We start from the raw sequence: 14,895 nt of genomic DNA on the forward strand, positions 1-14,895 counted from the left end.
AGGCGAGATCACAACGCATCGGCCTCAAAGTGTCTCTACAGTCCAGTGAAACGGGTCTGTGCCTCCCTCTCCGCACTCGGCCCGGGTGGCGTGTACTCAGCCGCGTACCACCGATCGGCACACGCATCAGGCTTCCCAGTGCGCTTTCGCGAGTCCAGAGCTTCCGGCGACAGTTTCCCAGTCAGCTTCCGGGACAAGTTCAGTCAGAGCTTCCGGCGACAGCTTCCAGTCCAGAGCTGTTCGGCGACAGTACCAGTCCAGAGCTTTCCGGCGACAGTACCCAGTCCAGGCTTCGGCGAAGTACCAGTCCAGAGCTTCCGGCGACGTACCCAGTCCAGAGTTCCGGCGACAGTACCAGTCCAGAGCTTCCGGCGACATTACTAGTTCCATGGCTTCGGCGCAGTTCCCAGTCCAGAGCTTCCGGCAACGTTTCACAGTCCGGAACCTCTCAACGACGTTTCACAGCCGGAACTCCAACGACGTTCACAGTCCCGGAACCTCCAACGACGTTGCACAGTCCGGACTCAACGACGGGCCACAGTCCGGAACCTCCTAGAGACGGGCCACAGTTCGGAACCTCCAACGACGGGCACAGTCCGGAACCTCAACGACGGGCCACAGTCCGGAACCTCCAACGACGGGCCACAGTCCGGAAGCTCCAACGCGCACGGGAGCCTCCAACGCGGGCCACAGTCCGGAGCCTCCAGCGACGACCCCAGTCCGGGCGCTCAGCGACGATCCCAGTCCAGAGCTCCGGCGATGATCCGCAGTCCAGAGCCTCCGGCGATGATCCGCAGTCCAGAGTCCGGCGATGATCCCGGTCGGTTTTACAAAGGCGGAGGGATCAGCGTAAAGAGGGGGGGCGGCATCCAGAACCAGAGCCGCCACCAAGGGTAGATGCCAAGGGTATTTGTATGTTTATGGTGGCCTGATATGGTTCCAATCAGAGGGCACGCTGTTTGTCGTTGTCTCTGATTGGGATCATATTTAGGTAGCCATTTCCCCTTTGGTGTTTGTGGGTTCTTATTCTATGTTTAGTTGCCTGTCTGCCACTATTTCATATAGCTTTCATGTTTGTTCATTTTGTTGTTTTGTTAGTTTGTTCAGTGTTCTTTCTTTAATAAAGAAGAATGTACGCATACCACGCTGCACCTTGGTCCGATTCATATGACGAACGTGACACAGAGAGGGCCTGTAACATGATTTGCACAGCTGGCATTTATGTCTTTTTGAGAGCACAAATATGTTCCCTTGAAAAAGTTCCCATAAACACTGCCGGGTCACTGTGTCTCCATTAAGGAAATGAAAACGGCGGTAGCAGTGACTGGGCCTGTGCTGATCGTCCTCTTATGATGATCTCATAAAGCGATTGGGGAGTTATTAGCCAGGCAGTATATTATCCTGGGTCTTTATGGTAATTCCTCTAGGATCCAAAAATAATGTTAGGCAGAAACCGTGAACTCCTGAAACCTGAACTGTCTGCAGGGAAACAATGGGTTTCAGCACTGCTGTGCCCCAAGCCCAGAGTGCAGGCTTTATAATGTGACAGCATTTAGTTCTCAAGCCAAACAATGTGGATAATATTTTATATTCCTCAACTTGTGTGGATAGTACTTGGCCTGCTTGGTCCCTTAGGGATAGACCACGTGAATTTCATGTTTTCATGTGATCACATGTGAAGTTAATGTGATGAAATGTGACAACATGTAAAGTAACGTGATAACATGAAACAACACGTGAAAACATGTGAAGTGTTCAACAACAAAAAATTCTAATGTGAAATGAACGGGGTGGCTCATGTAGCTTAACCAGTGTTTGTAAAGTAGCTTACATAATGTATTGCTTTTCGCTTGGTCATGGGTTACAGTTGATGATTACCGTATAAACTCTCTAGACGCCTCTTAAGCCTCTTAATCTATTAGTGTGGAAGACACATGTTGAGTCAATAAAAATATGTTAAATTGATAGAAGAGGCCACGATTTCAGGAAACTGAGCCTCTTGAAGTATCAAATTCTCTGATTTAGTCTTCTACAGAAAAATACTTTGTTGTCCATTACAGACGGACTCCAACTGAATAGATTAGTTTCCTGAAAATAGATCCAGTCATTAGGCAGCTCCAACACACTGTAAAAGGGTGCTGTGAAAACTGAGAGGAGATAGGAGTAGTCTAAGATTGAAATATGGGGTGCGTAAAGTATACTGCACAACTAATATGTTATGAAGGTGTAATAAATAGGGGTGTTTAGGCCATCATCACTCAGTCCCCTCTACCATGTCTACCACCCTGCAGCCATCACCACTCAGTCCCCTATACCATGTCTACCATCCTCCAGCCATCACCACTCAGTCCCCTCTTCCATGTCTACTGCCCTCCAGCCATCACCACTCCGTCCCCTCTACCATGTCTAACGCCCTCCAGATATCACCACCCAGTCCCCTCTCACTGAGTCCTCTCTGTCACTGACGCATCAGATGCTACTGATGTTCTCCTTCCATTTCCTGCATATTATCAGTGTGTGTCCGTTGCTGCTTTGCGCCATTATCAGTTAGAATATACACTGAAAGTGCCTAATCTTTACTTTCATTAAGCATGATAAGTCTATGCATATTTAGCTTTAGATTGCAATTATAGGTGCTCTTGACTCAATCCCTTCGCTGTAAATGGTCTCTTCGAGTCTAACTTATAGGCTACTTAGCCTCAGTATATTTATAATGCTTGTGTAGGCTGTGTTGCTGGTTTGTTTAGCTACGACTTTAGGTCTTAGCTACAGGCTGAATTGTGGTCATGTGCAGGGTCCAGTGACTCGGCGTATGGCACATGTGTTCCAGTGAGTCAGTCATTAACTCTAAACCATGTTTTTTTATGCTGCCTTTTTTTGCACCGCTTACCAGAGAGACACAATGGCAGAGCAGATTCTAGGAGTAAGGCCCGTGACTGGCAGACCTCAGCTCCACTTTAACAAAAAGTGTAATTTGATTAAATCTGCTCTGTTTCAGTCCAAAAGCTGTGCTGGCTAAATCACATAAAGTGGATTAACTCTTCTACCGGATAGAAGCAGATTAATATTGTAAACACAATCACTGACTGATGCATAGGACCTTCAGGGGTGGAGCCTGTAATAGAGGTAAAGAGGCTTCATGACTGTTTACTTGGAAAGGAACAATGGCAACCGTAGCACTTCCTATTTTACACAACACTGACAATGGTTTACACATTCAACACAAGGCATGAGTTCCATTACAGAAACCTACCTAGAGAATCGTACTGCTACCTTTTCCTCATCCTGAGGCGGAGCCTTTCTTTACCACTACTGTACTTGGATGCTGTACTTCCTGAAAACATTAGTAGCCATAATGCAAGTAATAGTCTTAATGAAAGCGCTAAGTTATTCAGCCGATGTTTCTGGAGAGTGAATCGTCAGCATGTCTATTGATCCCTGAAGCGATGTTCCCCCCGGGGCGAGGGGATGGGGGGTGAGGGAGGGAGGAAGGGCGGCAATGCTCAGTCTAATGGAGGAGATCCAGAGATCCAGGCTGGCTCAATGAGAGCAGAGCGGGGGAGGCAGCTGGACAAAATCCATTCCCAGAGTGAGCGTTCTGCTGAGGCAGGTAGGCCGACCTTTCAGCCGTCCGATAGGTCAACCCTCGGCAGTGTGCCTGGATATCCATGGCTAAACGCCAGCCCAGCCCTGGTACCGCTCATAGTAAAGCCCATATGAGCAGCAGCCAGCCCTGATCAATAGAGCCGCCTGAGCTGGTAACTTATTTACAGTACTGTAGGCGACCTACGCCTCAGACAGAATTCTCTCTCACCAGGAGAGATGACGACAAGGGAACTGTACAGAGCCAGACTGTCCTGTACTAGATCCATATAAGTACCTACTAGGGTCTATAAGTGGGGCCAACACTGTAGGCAGGGGTGTTCAATCTTAGTTTTGACGAGCTACATGGCCTGTTTTTTCAATCACTGTAGCTATAATGGAATGTGTGTTTTATAGGCATTGGGAAACTAAGCAGCAATATCTTCTCTGCTTGGTCAGCACAGCTGTAGTAGTCGAGAACAGTACAGCACATGTACTGTACCATTACCTCCCTCCTTCTTTAAGGGACCCTCTGCTCTTTGGTTAAAATAACCTCTCCTGTTTTTCCCCCCAGTTGCCCACGGTGTGAGAGAGGAGCCCCAGTTTGTGACGGCGCGCGCTGGAGAGAGCGTGATCCTGGGATGTGACGTGTCCCCTCCCCTGGACGGCCAGCAGCCCCCCTACGTGGTGGAGTGGTTCAAGTTCGGAGTGCCCATCCCCTTCTTCATCAGCTTCCGCTTCCACCCTCCTCATGTCGACCCAGAGTACACCGGTAAGAGCCAAGCCGACCACTCTCCTCATGTCAACCCAGAGTACACCGGTAAGAGCCTTCCACTCTCTTCATGTCAACCCAGAGTACACCGGTAAGAGCCTTCCACCCCCCATGTTGACCAAGAGTACACCGGTAAGAGCCAAGGATCTAGTGAGCATTTGCCATATAGCCTGGTTCCAATCCTATGAAATTACAGAAAAGAACAGAACAGAGGCAGCACTAACACGCTGACGCACATTGCAGCTCAGATTAAAGTGTATTGTGGGGACAGATGCCATGTTACAGTAGAGCTGTGACAGTGTGATAATGGTTGAGACTGGGCCATGGTTCATGAGAACCTCCCCTGGGTGTTTTATGGGACTATATCCTCTCTGTGTCTACATGGAGCTGAGTGTCTGGAGTGTCTGGAGATTACCATGGCCCACTAGGCCAGAGTGGCCTGCTGCCTAACACACGCATGCACAAACACACACAAACACACACACACACACATGCACACTGTATAAGATCTGCCTGGCTGGCTATTCTCATGAATCCCCATTTCCCATTTCTCACCAAATAAATAATTCATCTGGGTGGAACAGAGATTAAATGTACTGTCATTGCCCGGTTAGACTGGCTAGTCCTGCAAGGCAGTCAATGTACTGCTATATTTCTGGGTGTTAATGTACTGTATTCCGCCTATATTTCTGTGTCTTAATGTACTATATTAATCCTATATTTCTGGATCTAAATGTATTCATGCTGGAGATAAGAGGTTTCGGATTGCCTTTTACAGTAGCAGAGCTCGTATGTGGGGGTAAGCTAGCTTCTCATGCCTCTCTGCCTCTATGTCTGTGAGCTTTAAATGGGCATACTTGAAGACTGAAGTGTATTTTGTAATTCCACTATGACCTTATCTTTTACAAGGGATTCTATCTTAGATTATGTTAAATAATGGGGTTATGGTTCACATCATATGTGTTGTATTTATGTTGAAGTGGATTGGGAGTGGCACACCTCTCTCTTGCAGGGAGGAAAATACAGACTTTTACTGTTCGACTGAATATTACCCTTCGGCAAGTGTCTTAATCAGTGCTAGACAGAAATGGAGTGCTCCTCCTCTAGTGTGTTAGCCAATTGCCCAAGGTGATATGCAAATCTAACATTTAAAATCAGCTATTTTTGCACCAACTAACGCAAAGAAACAATCAATAATGCAGACACTATGATATTTAGTTTGTGCATTTTTTGTTAAAGATTTTTGGGGACAGGCTGGTCTTACATCTCACCCAAACCTAATTCCGTCTCTCCTCCAATCAGAGCCAGGGAAAAGCCTGCAGAGGGATTATGGTCTTTAAAGAACTGAACGTTTAGCTGCATGGCTTTCTTTAGCTCTACTCTCCTCTCCTCTCTCTACAGCTATTGCAGCAGTGCAATGGATCGAAGCCTATGTGTGATATTAATAAACCCAGAGGGCAATATTCACTGTAGGCAGCAGTAGTGTTAGATTACAGTGTGTGTGAATGCCCTGGAAGGGCTGGTCCTGATGTGTACATAGTATTGTTAATTCTGTTTACAGCACGCCTCTCACTTGTGACAGATTGAACCTGAGGTCGATCCCTACCCTTCACGCCACCACCTACCCTACTCAGCACTTCATCACCCAGGCTAAAATAGACCTGACTTTTAAAGCCTCGCCTTTTTACTGCAAGACTGCAGTCTCCCTCTTTCCTCTACCCTCTTCCCTTTGCCTTATCGATTTCCTGCTCAACAAAAACCCGCCGTTTTCTTCGTCAGTTATGGCAGCCATCCCAGTAAAAGGCTATCTATCGCATCTATATGCAGCGCTACTGGAAGAGCAATCCAGCCCGCCCTCCACGCCAATATGTTTTCCTGGCGTTCAAAATGAACAAACAAGAAACAGTACTTACAGTACATACCGTATATACATTTCAAAGTTTGGAAAAGGATCTTTGTCGCAGGGCACGGCTCTAACAGAGGAGAGAGTGTTTCAGTCAGTTCATCTGGCTCGACTGTCAGGGCTGTAGCAGAAGCCGTGTGGATGCAGTGGATTGGAAGCTGTGAGACAGATTTCAACATGCCTGGTTTACTCAACTTCTCTCATCCTCTGTGACATGACTTCCTACTTTGAGATTTCCTATTAATCTCCCGAGCCTTCAAAGAAAAGTCAGTCTTTTTCACTATTGACACTAAGTGCTTTCCTTTTCCAAGCCCTGTGCTTCATCAGGTAGCTMTGGGGAGCTTGGAACAGGGTTGCCAGGTGAAGCTAAAATTCTAGCCAAATGACCACTCAAAACCTGCCCAAAAGGCCTGAAAACTAGCCAATTATTTATTTTTCACAGCAAGATAGGAATTGCCATATCTATACAATAAACCATTTTTCCATAACGTTATCGAGACAATTAAGAACAAATATCATAGTAACTTGAGACGACCGTTACAAAATAATAATTATTAATAATAATAATAAATAATTACGTAATAAAGGAATTTGTATATGTGACAAGAGAAAATATAATTTGCCCTGATTAAACTCGCCAGATCATTTTCCATCAATGGATGTCGCTTTAACTCGCTTGACTGGTATGATAAAGAAATAAGGCTACAGTAGCCTAGACAAGATGTAGGCAAGATGTAAACTGAACGATTTAGCAGTTTGCTTAGTTCAAATTAACAGACTGATTTATTCAACATGAATAGTGAGGCGATTTCGCAATAGTAAATGCTTGTTTCCTCAATTTCCTGCTGGAATAGGCTACTGAGGATGGGGTCATAAATTCAATCACTGAATTACATATGAATAATATGTATATGAACTGAATATGCTTGTCAACAACAGCCAGTTTTTATTTTTTACATTTGTTTTACCTGCAGCCTAATCTGACTACTGTTAAAGTCAATTTAATGCGTTCATAGTAACACAAGGCTACAACAACAACAAACTGAAGTTATAGGCTTTTTATTCAATTCGTTAGCCAGCTCCAGGTAGTCTACACAAGCGGCAAAAATGTATTTGCAATGACTCCAGTGATATCGTAATTTCAATATATTTGATCAAATGTTAGCCTACAATGGCATATACATTAATAGACTACTTGATGGCCAACAATAACACATGTATAATTCTCCACATTTAGCCGAATGTCAGTTTCATTGAGGACTTTTCCCCATAAAAAGAACCACGCGAGGGTTTCATAACTTCCATTTCAAATTTCCACCCAGGCAGCCCCCGAGACCCAAGAATTGAGCATGCACAAAGCACTTCGCTTGATACCGTTTTCTTTAAGCAGTCAACATTAGAATGCAGTTTAAACCACCTCCAAGCGGATTTATGTAATGCGCTCTAGTAATGCGAAAGTAGTTTTCCAGTGCTTAATGTTTTATGGAAAAGGGTTTGGAAATAGCTGTCTCCATAATGACAATCTAAATAGACTACCTACATGTCACGACGTGCGCGCATGCTGTTCGCTCTCCTCTCGCTCACGTCACGAGCATGACGGGCATGATACACTAGCACAGGTTGCCGACCAGTGGTGGAAGGAAAGCGGTGAGAAGCGGAAAGTGCGGGGGACCTTTGGGCGGTGCGAAGGTGGCATGGGAGGCGGTGAAAAAGCGAAACTTTTTCCAACTTTATGCAAATCACCAGCGCGACCGCTGGGCGATGACCAACCATATCGAGTGGTTCCCATGACGAATTTGATGCTATGCGACCCAAGGCTGGAGACTTTCTTCAGCAAAGATGGCTGACAAAAATACTATGATGGAAGCAAATGTAAGTGATTATAACGTCATAACGAATCATGCAAAAAAAATCTACAGTTGACAGGAATATGTTAGTTAATGTAGAGACAAACGAGTATGCATATTTTTTATCATAAAGTTAATTCACGAAAATCGCGATTTAGCAAGCTAGCTGACTAGCTAACATTAGCCAGCTAGCTGGCTAGCTTTATGGGTGTTGTGACATGAGTATGAAATTGTAATTCTGTTTGTTTGTTTTAGGGACTCCTGAAACAACCAGCAAGACAGGCTGTCGTCTTGTGAAACCGTGGATGTAAAGAATCTAGCTAGCTAAAGCATTTAATGCAAATTGAATGTACAATTTTGTAAGCTGTCCTTGCTGATATTTGCCATGCAATGCAGATAGATGAAATAACGTAGCTAGCTATGTTGTTGCTTATTGTGCAGTGGAAGATAACAATACCTGTATGCCTATGGATGTGTAGCTAGCTATCTAGCAGATCTGTGTATGGACCCAAACGTTTTGTATACATATTAGTTCAGAACCTAGCTTTGAACCTTAGCTATCATAGCCAGTTGTATCAACTTCAAAACAGTCTGAATGACATTAATGAAGCCTATGGATTGAGTAGAATATAATATAACTTTGTGCCAAGGATGCAAGTCGTAGACAAGTTATTACCATGCATGAGATCCCCACATTGTAGCCTGTACATTTAATATATTCACTGATCATGTACTCTACCGTGGCAAATAAAGGTGCAGTTCAGGTATGAATGTCTTTGAGTTCATTTTTCAGTCATATCCAATACCAGGAGCATCAAATTCCAGTCTTTGAATGATGCTGTGTCTGCATGTATGTATTACAATTATACACTTCAACAGTGTTTACCAATCTTGATCCTGGGACATCAATGGTTACACATTGTAACTAATAGACTAGAAACAGGATTTAACTAGTTAAAGGCTGATTTGTAATTAATATACAGAAATAGAATTTAAAAAAACATATACTACAAATCCTATGCATCATGCAAATACTCTAAATCTGGTTCATCTCAATATCTAATGCCCTTCATCTGCATTGATCTGATAAACACAGGATATGTGTAGTATTTCATCAAATGAAACTTCATTTCAACCAGTAGAGAATGTGAAACGCTTTATTGAAAGAAGTTCATTATCCAAGTGTTATAAATACATGCATTATAAATATTATACTTGTAATATTATAAATATTATAAACTTCTATTATAAATAGAAGTTCAATCTGCACTTCAATGCACATCTGTTGTGCATTATAAAAACAGGAAGAAAGAGGTGGCAAGAGGTGTAAAATACAAAGGGAAAGAGGTATGAACATAGGAGCAGGGAAGGCAGCATATGATTAATGAATCAGTGCTACCCAAATATTCTCTCAGTTCATCACAATTACATAATAGTGTCTCTAGTCGGCCCGGAGGTTATCTTAAGAGTGGGTGAGGTGGCGATGATGGGACTGGGGGTTGGCATCCTCTCTCATCAAAACATATCTGCAGATGGAGAGAAAGCGCATGTTTAAGCCTTGTTTTTATTTTTATTCTAACATTGTTAGTCATCATAATCATCAGGAGGTGACATGCAAAACTGACCTTGGATCATTAACTCTGGGACTACTGAATCTCTATGTCACGCCCTGACCTTAGAGATCCTTTTTATGTCTCTATTTTGGTTTGGTCAGGGCGTGAGTTGGGGTGGGCATTCTATGTTTTTGTTCTATGTTTTCTATTTCTATGTGTTTGGCCGGGTGTGGTTCTCAATCAGAGGCAGCTGTCTATCGTCTCTGATTGAGAACCATACTTAGGTACCCTTTTCCCACCTGTGTTTTGTGGGTAGTTGTTTTCTGTCTTTGTGTCTGTACCAGACAGGACTGTTTCGTTTAGTTTCATTCTCTTTGTTATTTTGTTTAGTGTTCTGTTTTAATAAATTAATATGAACATTTATCACGCTGCACTTTGGTCCGATGATTCCTCATCTTCAGACGACGAACGTTACAGAACTACCCACCACCAACGGACCAACCAGCGTGGTAACGAGGAGCGGAGGGTTCAGGACTCCTGGACTTGGGAGGAGATATTGGACGGTAAGGGACCCTGGAAACAGGCTGGGGAATATCACCGCCCGAAAAAAGAGCTGGAGGCAGCTATAGCTGAGAGGCGGCGATATGAGGCAAGGCAGCGCAGCAGGCAAAGAGAGGCAGCCCCAATTTGTTTTGGGGGGGAGGCACACGGGGAGATTGGCGGAGTCAGGCGATAGACCTGAGCCAACTCCCCGTGCTTACCGGAAGCAGCGTGGTACTGGTCAGGCACCGTGTTATGCGGTGAAGCTCACGGTGTCGCCAGTGCGAGCTCATAGCCCGGAGCGCTATAGGCCAGCCCCCCGCAAGTGCCATGCGAGAGTGGGCATCCAGCCAGGGCGGATTGTGCCAGCTCAGCGTGTTTGGTCTCCGGTGCGCCGTTTCGGCCCAGGGTATCCTGCGCCGGCTCTGCGTACTGCGTCTCCGGGGCGCTGGGAGGGTGCTGTTCGTCCTATGCCTGCGCTCCGCCCGTGCCGGGCTAAAGTGGGCATTGAGCCTAATGGAGAGGTGCGAGTGGTAAGCACCAGATCTCCAGTGCTCCCCCACAGCCCGGTTCGACCTGTGCTTGCACTCTGGAGGGGCCGGGCTAAAGTGGGCATTCAGCCTGGAGGAGTGGTGCCAAGGCTGCGCACCAGAGTTCCAGTGCCTCTCCACAGCCCGGTTTATCCGGTGCCTCCTCTACGCATCAGGCCTCCTGTAAGTCTCCCCAGCCTGGTGGGCCCTGTTGCAGCCCCACGCACCAGGCTGTCTCTGTGTCTCCTCCAGTCCGGACCCTCCAGCGACGCCCTCCAGTCCGGAGCCTCCAGTCTCCCTCCTGTCCGAAGCTGCCAGATTCTCCCTCCTGTCCGGAGCTGCCAGAGTCTCCCTCCTGTCCGGAGCTGCCAGAGTCTCCCTCCTGTCCGGAGCTGCCAGTCGCCCTCCAATCCGGAGTCGGCGGCGAGGGTCCCCGCTCCAGAGGCGCCACATAAGTGGGCCAAGCTTAAGGTGGAGCGGGGTCCACGTCCCGCACCAGAGCCGCCACCACGGATAGATGCCCACCCAGACCCTCCCCTATAGGTTTAGGTTTTGCGTCCGGAGTCCGCACCTTTGGGGGGGGGGGGGGGGGGGTACTGTCACGCCCTGACCTTAGAGATCCTTAATATGTCTATTTTGGTTGGTCAGGGCGTGAGTTGGGGTGGGCATTCTATGTTTTTGTTCAATGTTTTCTATTTCTATGTGTTTGGCCGGGTGTGGTTCTCAATCAGAGGCAGCTGTCTATCGTTGTCTCTGATTGAGAACCATACTTAGGTAGCCTTTTCCCACCTGTGTTTTGTGGGTAGTTGTTTTCTGTCTTTGTGTCTGTACCAGACAGGACTGTTTCGTTTTGTTTCATTCTCTTTGATATTTTGTTTAGTGTTCTGTTTTAATAAATTAACATGAACACTTACCACGCTGCGCTTTGGTCCGATGATTCCTCATCTTCAGACGACGAACGTTACACTATCTGTATTTCAATGTAAAGATCTCATCTCTTTAATAATACATCCTGTTGACCTGACCAAGTGACCTCTCACCTCTGATCATGCTGTGCCCTCTATGTAGCCAGTTTAGATGCGGGAGGGGTTCACCGACATAGCTGATATAACCTAGAGAATTTAGGGAGATGAGGCGAGGGATGAAGTGAAGGAGAGAMACTGTTATTGAGAAAATAAGGTAGTTAAAGAGACAGTGTTCTAACAGGAATCTGTGTGTGTGGCCTCACCTGGTGTCCACACCACACAAGTGGCTGCATAGTACTTTATGCTGGAAAACATGAACGGGCACACCAGGACAAACAATATAGCCTAGTTATAGAAATAATGAAGTGTCTTACTATTCTCCATGGTTGGCCCTCTTGCCTATTCCTTGAAGGTGGAAGGAGCCACAGTTATACACCTGAGCCTGCTTACTGCACAACACAATCCATCAATCAGATTGATACACGAGTATGTAGGTGTGGGTTATAGGGTGTCTAATTGTCCACATTTTATTCAATATGGGTGATTTAAAATAGCCTGTTTTGTTTTTGTACAGACATCACACCCTTACCTAAACAGCACCCTCACCTGAGAAGTAGAAATCAAAGGGCGAGAAACTGGGAATTGAATAACTGCAGTTGACATAGCTAAGTAAATGGAAGAATACTCTAATTGCAATGTAAATGGCTCTTAAAATAGCCTTTGGTTGTGGATAGTGTAGTCTATGGTGTCGCCAGTGAACAGCACCCTCTTCGAAGAAGTAGGAGGTGAAGATCTCCCGTACACAGATTGCCTCTTGCTGCGTTGTTGGACCCCATCCTTGAAACATCCTGCAGAGCAGCAGACTTCTCCTCTGGCACACGGTGGCGAGCTGCAGATCCCCTCCTGGTCCTCGTGTCCATCCTCATGAAGTTATGCAGGACACAGGTAGCACACACACCTGAATTCCTCCATGAGGCAGTCCCAGATGGCCTTGCAGTGCCCTACACGTTAACTGTAGGCAATCGTTTTGAAGGAATCTCCAGTTACAAGGTTTCTGTAGGAATGTAGAAGACAATGTAATTATTAGACTTTTACATCACCAGGTCATTGTGGATTACTGAAGTATAATATCCCTGATAACAAATCATGATAACATTGGATTGATAGATGCATATGCACACATATGTGCATGTGACAATAACAGGATCATATCAAGGATAGCATCACAAATGAATAAATAAATAGCACTTGAAGCTTGATGATGAGTTGATCATTTGACTCAGCTGTGCAGTGCTAAGGCAAAAACAAAAATTAGAATAAACTATTAAAGACTACCAGACCCCACGGGATTCTCCAATTACATTGAATGAACTACAGGACAAAATACAAACCCTCCAACACAAAAAAGTCTGTGGGGTGATGGTATCCTAAATTAAATGATCAAATATACAGACCACAAATTCCAATTGGCTATATTTAAACTTTTTAACGTCATCCTCAGTTCATCTTCCCAAATATTTGGACCAAGGATTGATCACCCCAATCCACAAAAGTGGAGACAAATTTGACCCCAATAACTACCGGAGTTATGCGTTAACAGCAACCTTGGGAAAATTCTCTGCATTATCATTAACAGCAGACTCGTACGTTTCCTCAGCGAAAAGAATGTACTGAGCAAATGTCAAATTGGCTTTTTACCAAATTACCGTACGACAGACCACCTATTCACTCTGCACACCCTAATTGACAAACAAGCCAAAACAAAGGCAGTCTTCTCATGCTTTGTTGATTCAAAAAATCTTTAGACTCAATTTGGCTTGAGGGTCTGCTATACAAATTGATGGAAAGTGGTGTTGAGGAAAAAACATACAACATTATAAAATCCATGTACACAACCAACAAGTGTGCTGTTAAAATTGTCGAAAAACACACATTTCTTTCCACAGGGCTGAGGGGTGAGTCAGGGATGCAGCTTAAGCCCCACCCTCTTCAACATTTATATCAACGAATTGGCGAGGGCACTAGAACAGTCTGCAGCACCCGGCCTCACCCTACTAGAATCTGAAGTCAAATGTCTACTGTTTGCTGATGATCTGGTGCTTCTGTCCCCAACCAAGGAGGGCATACAGCAGCACCTAGATCTTCTGCACAGATTCTGTCAGACCTGGGCCCTAACAGTACATCTCAGTAAAACAAAAATAATGGCGTTCCAAAAAAGGTCCAGTTGCCAGGACCAAGAATACAAATTCCATCTAGACAAAAGAAGAAAAAAATATATATATGTATACGGGGTGGCAGGGTAGCTTAGTGTTTAGAGCGTTGGACTAGTAACCGAAAGGTTGCAAGTTCAAATCCCTGAGCTGACAAGGTACAAATCTGTCGTTCTGCCCCCCGAACAGGCAGTTAACTCACTGTTCCTAGGCCGTCATTGAAAATAAGATTTTTTTCTTAACTGACTAGCCTGGTTAAATAAAATAATAATAAAATAATAAAAAACACATACCTCGACCTAAACATCAGCTCCACTTTAATCAGTTATAGAACCCATTGTCACATGGAATGACGCTGGAGAGACGAAGCAGGTACGGGGAGTAAAACATTTAATAAATAACGGACATGGAACGAGACAGGAACAGCGTCAGCAAACGGGTAACAAAGACAAAAAACATTTAATGCAGCAGCGGGGAACAGAGCAAGGGAACTGACAAATATAGAGGAGGTAATAAACAGATGAGTGAGTCCAATATCGCTGATGCGCGTGACGAGGGAAGGCAGGTGTGCATAATAGATGATAGTGATGCAAGGCAGCCTGGCGCCCTCAAGTGCCGGGGGGAGCAGATGTGACACCCATGCCCTTTATGGTTGTGAGGTCTGCGGTCCCGTCCCTAACCAATAATTCACAAAATGGAACAAACACCAAATTGAGACTGCATGCAGAATTCTGCAAAAAATATCCTCAGTGTACATCGTAAAACACCAAATAATGCAAGCAGAGCAGAATTAGGCCGATACCCGCTAATAATCAAAATCCAGAAAAGAGCCGTTCGATTCTACAACCACTTAAAAATGTATTCGGCCATCGCTAATCCATATATTTTTTTGTACATATTCTTATTCATTCCTTTACACTTGTGTGTATAAGTAGTTGTTGTGAAATTGTTAGATTACTTGTTAGATATTACTGCATGGTCGGAACTAGAAGC

At 45.0% G+C, this 14,895-nt stretch overlaps 1 long non-coding RNA gene and 1 pseudogene across 1 annotated transcript; both read left to right on the forward strand.

Annotated features, from left to right (window-relative positions):
* Nucleotides 1–14,895, forward strand: part of LOC111958451 (protein turtle homolog B-like) — an 81,122-nt pseudogene that overhangs the window by 20,968 nt on the left and 45,259 nt on the right.
* On the forward strand, nucleotides 6,966–8,871 carry LOC139023614 (uncharacterized). Its single transcript, XR_011474764.1, has 2 exons — nucleotides 6,966–8,129; nucleotides 8,360–8,871. It is a non-coding gene; the product is annotated as an uncharacterized lncRNA (long non-coding RNA).

This window comes from Salvelinus sp. IW2-2015, linkage group LG4p (genome assembly GCF_002910315.2).
Source record: "Salvelinus sp. IW2-2015 linkage group LG4p, ASM291031v2, whole genome shotgun sequence".
In the NCBI taxonomy this organism is placed as follows: domain Eukaryota; kingdom Metazoa; phylum Chordata; class Actinopteri; order Salmoniformes; family Salmonidae; genus Salvelinus; species Salvelinus sp. IW2-2015.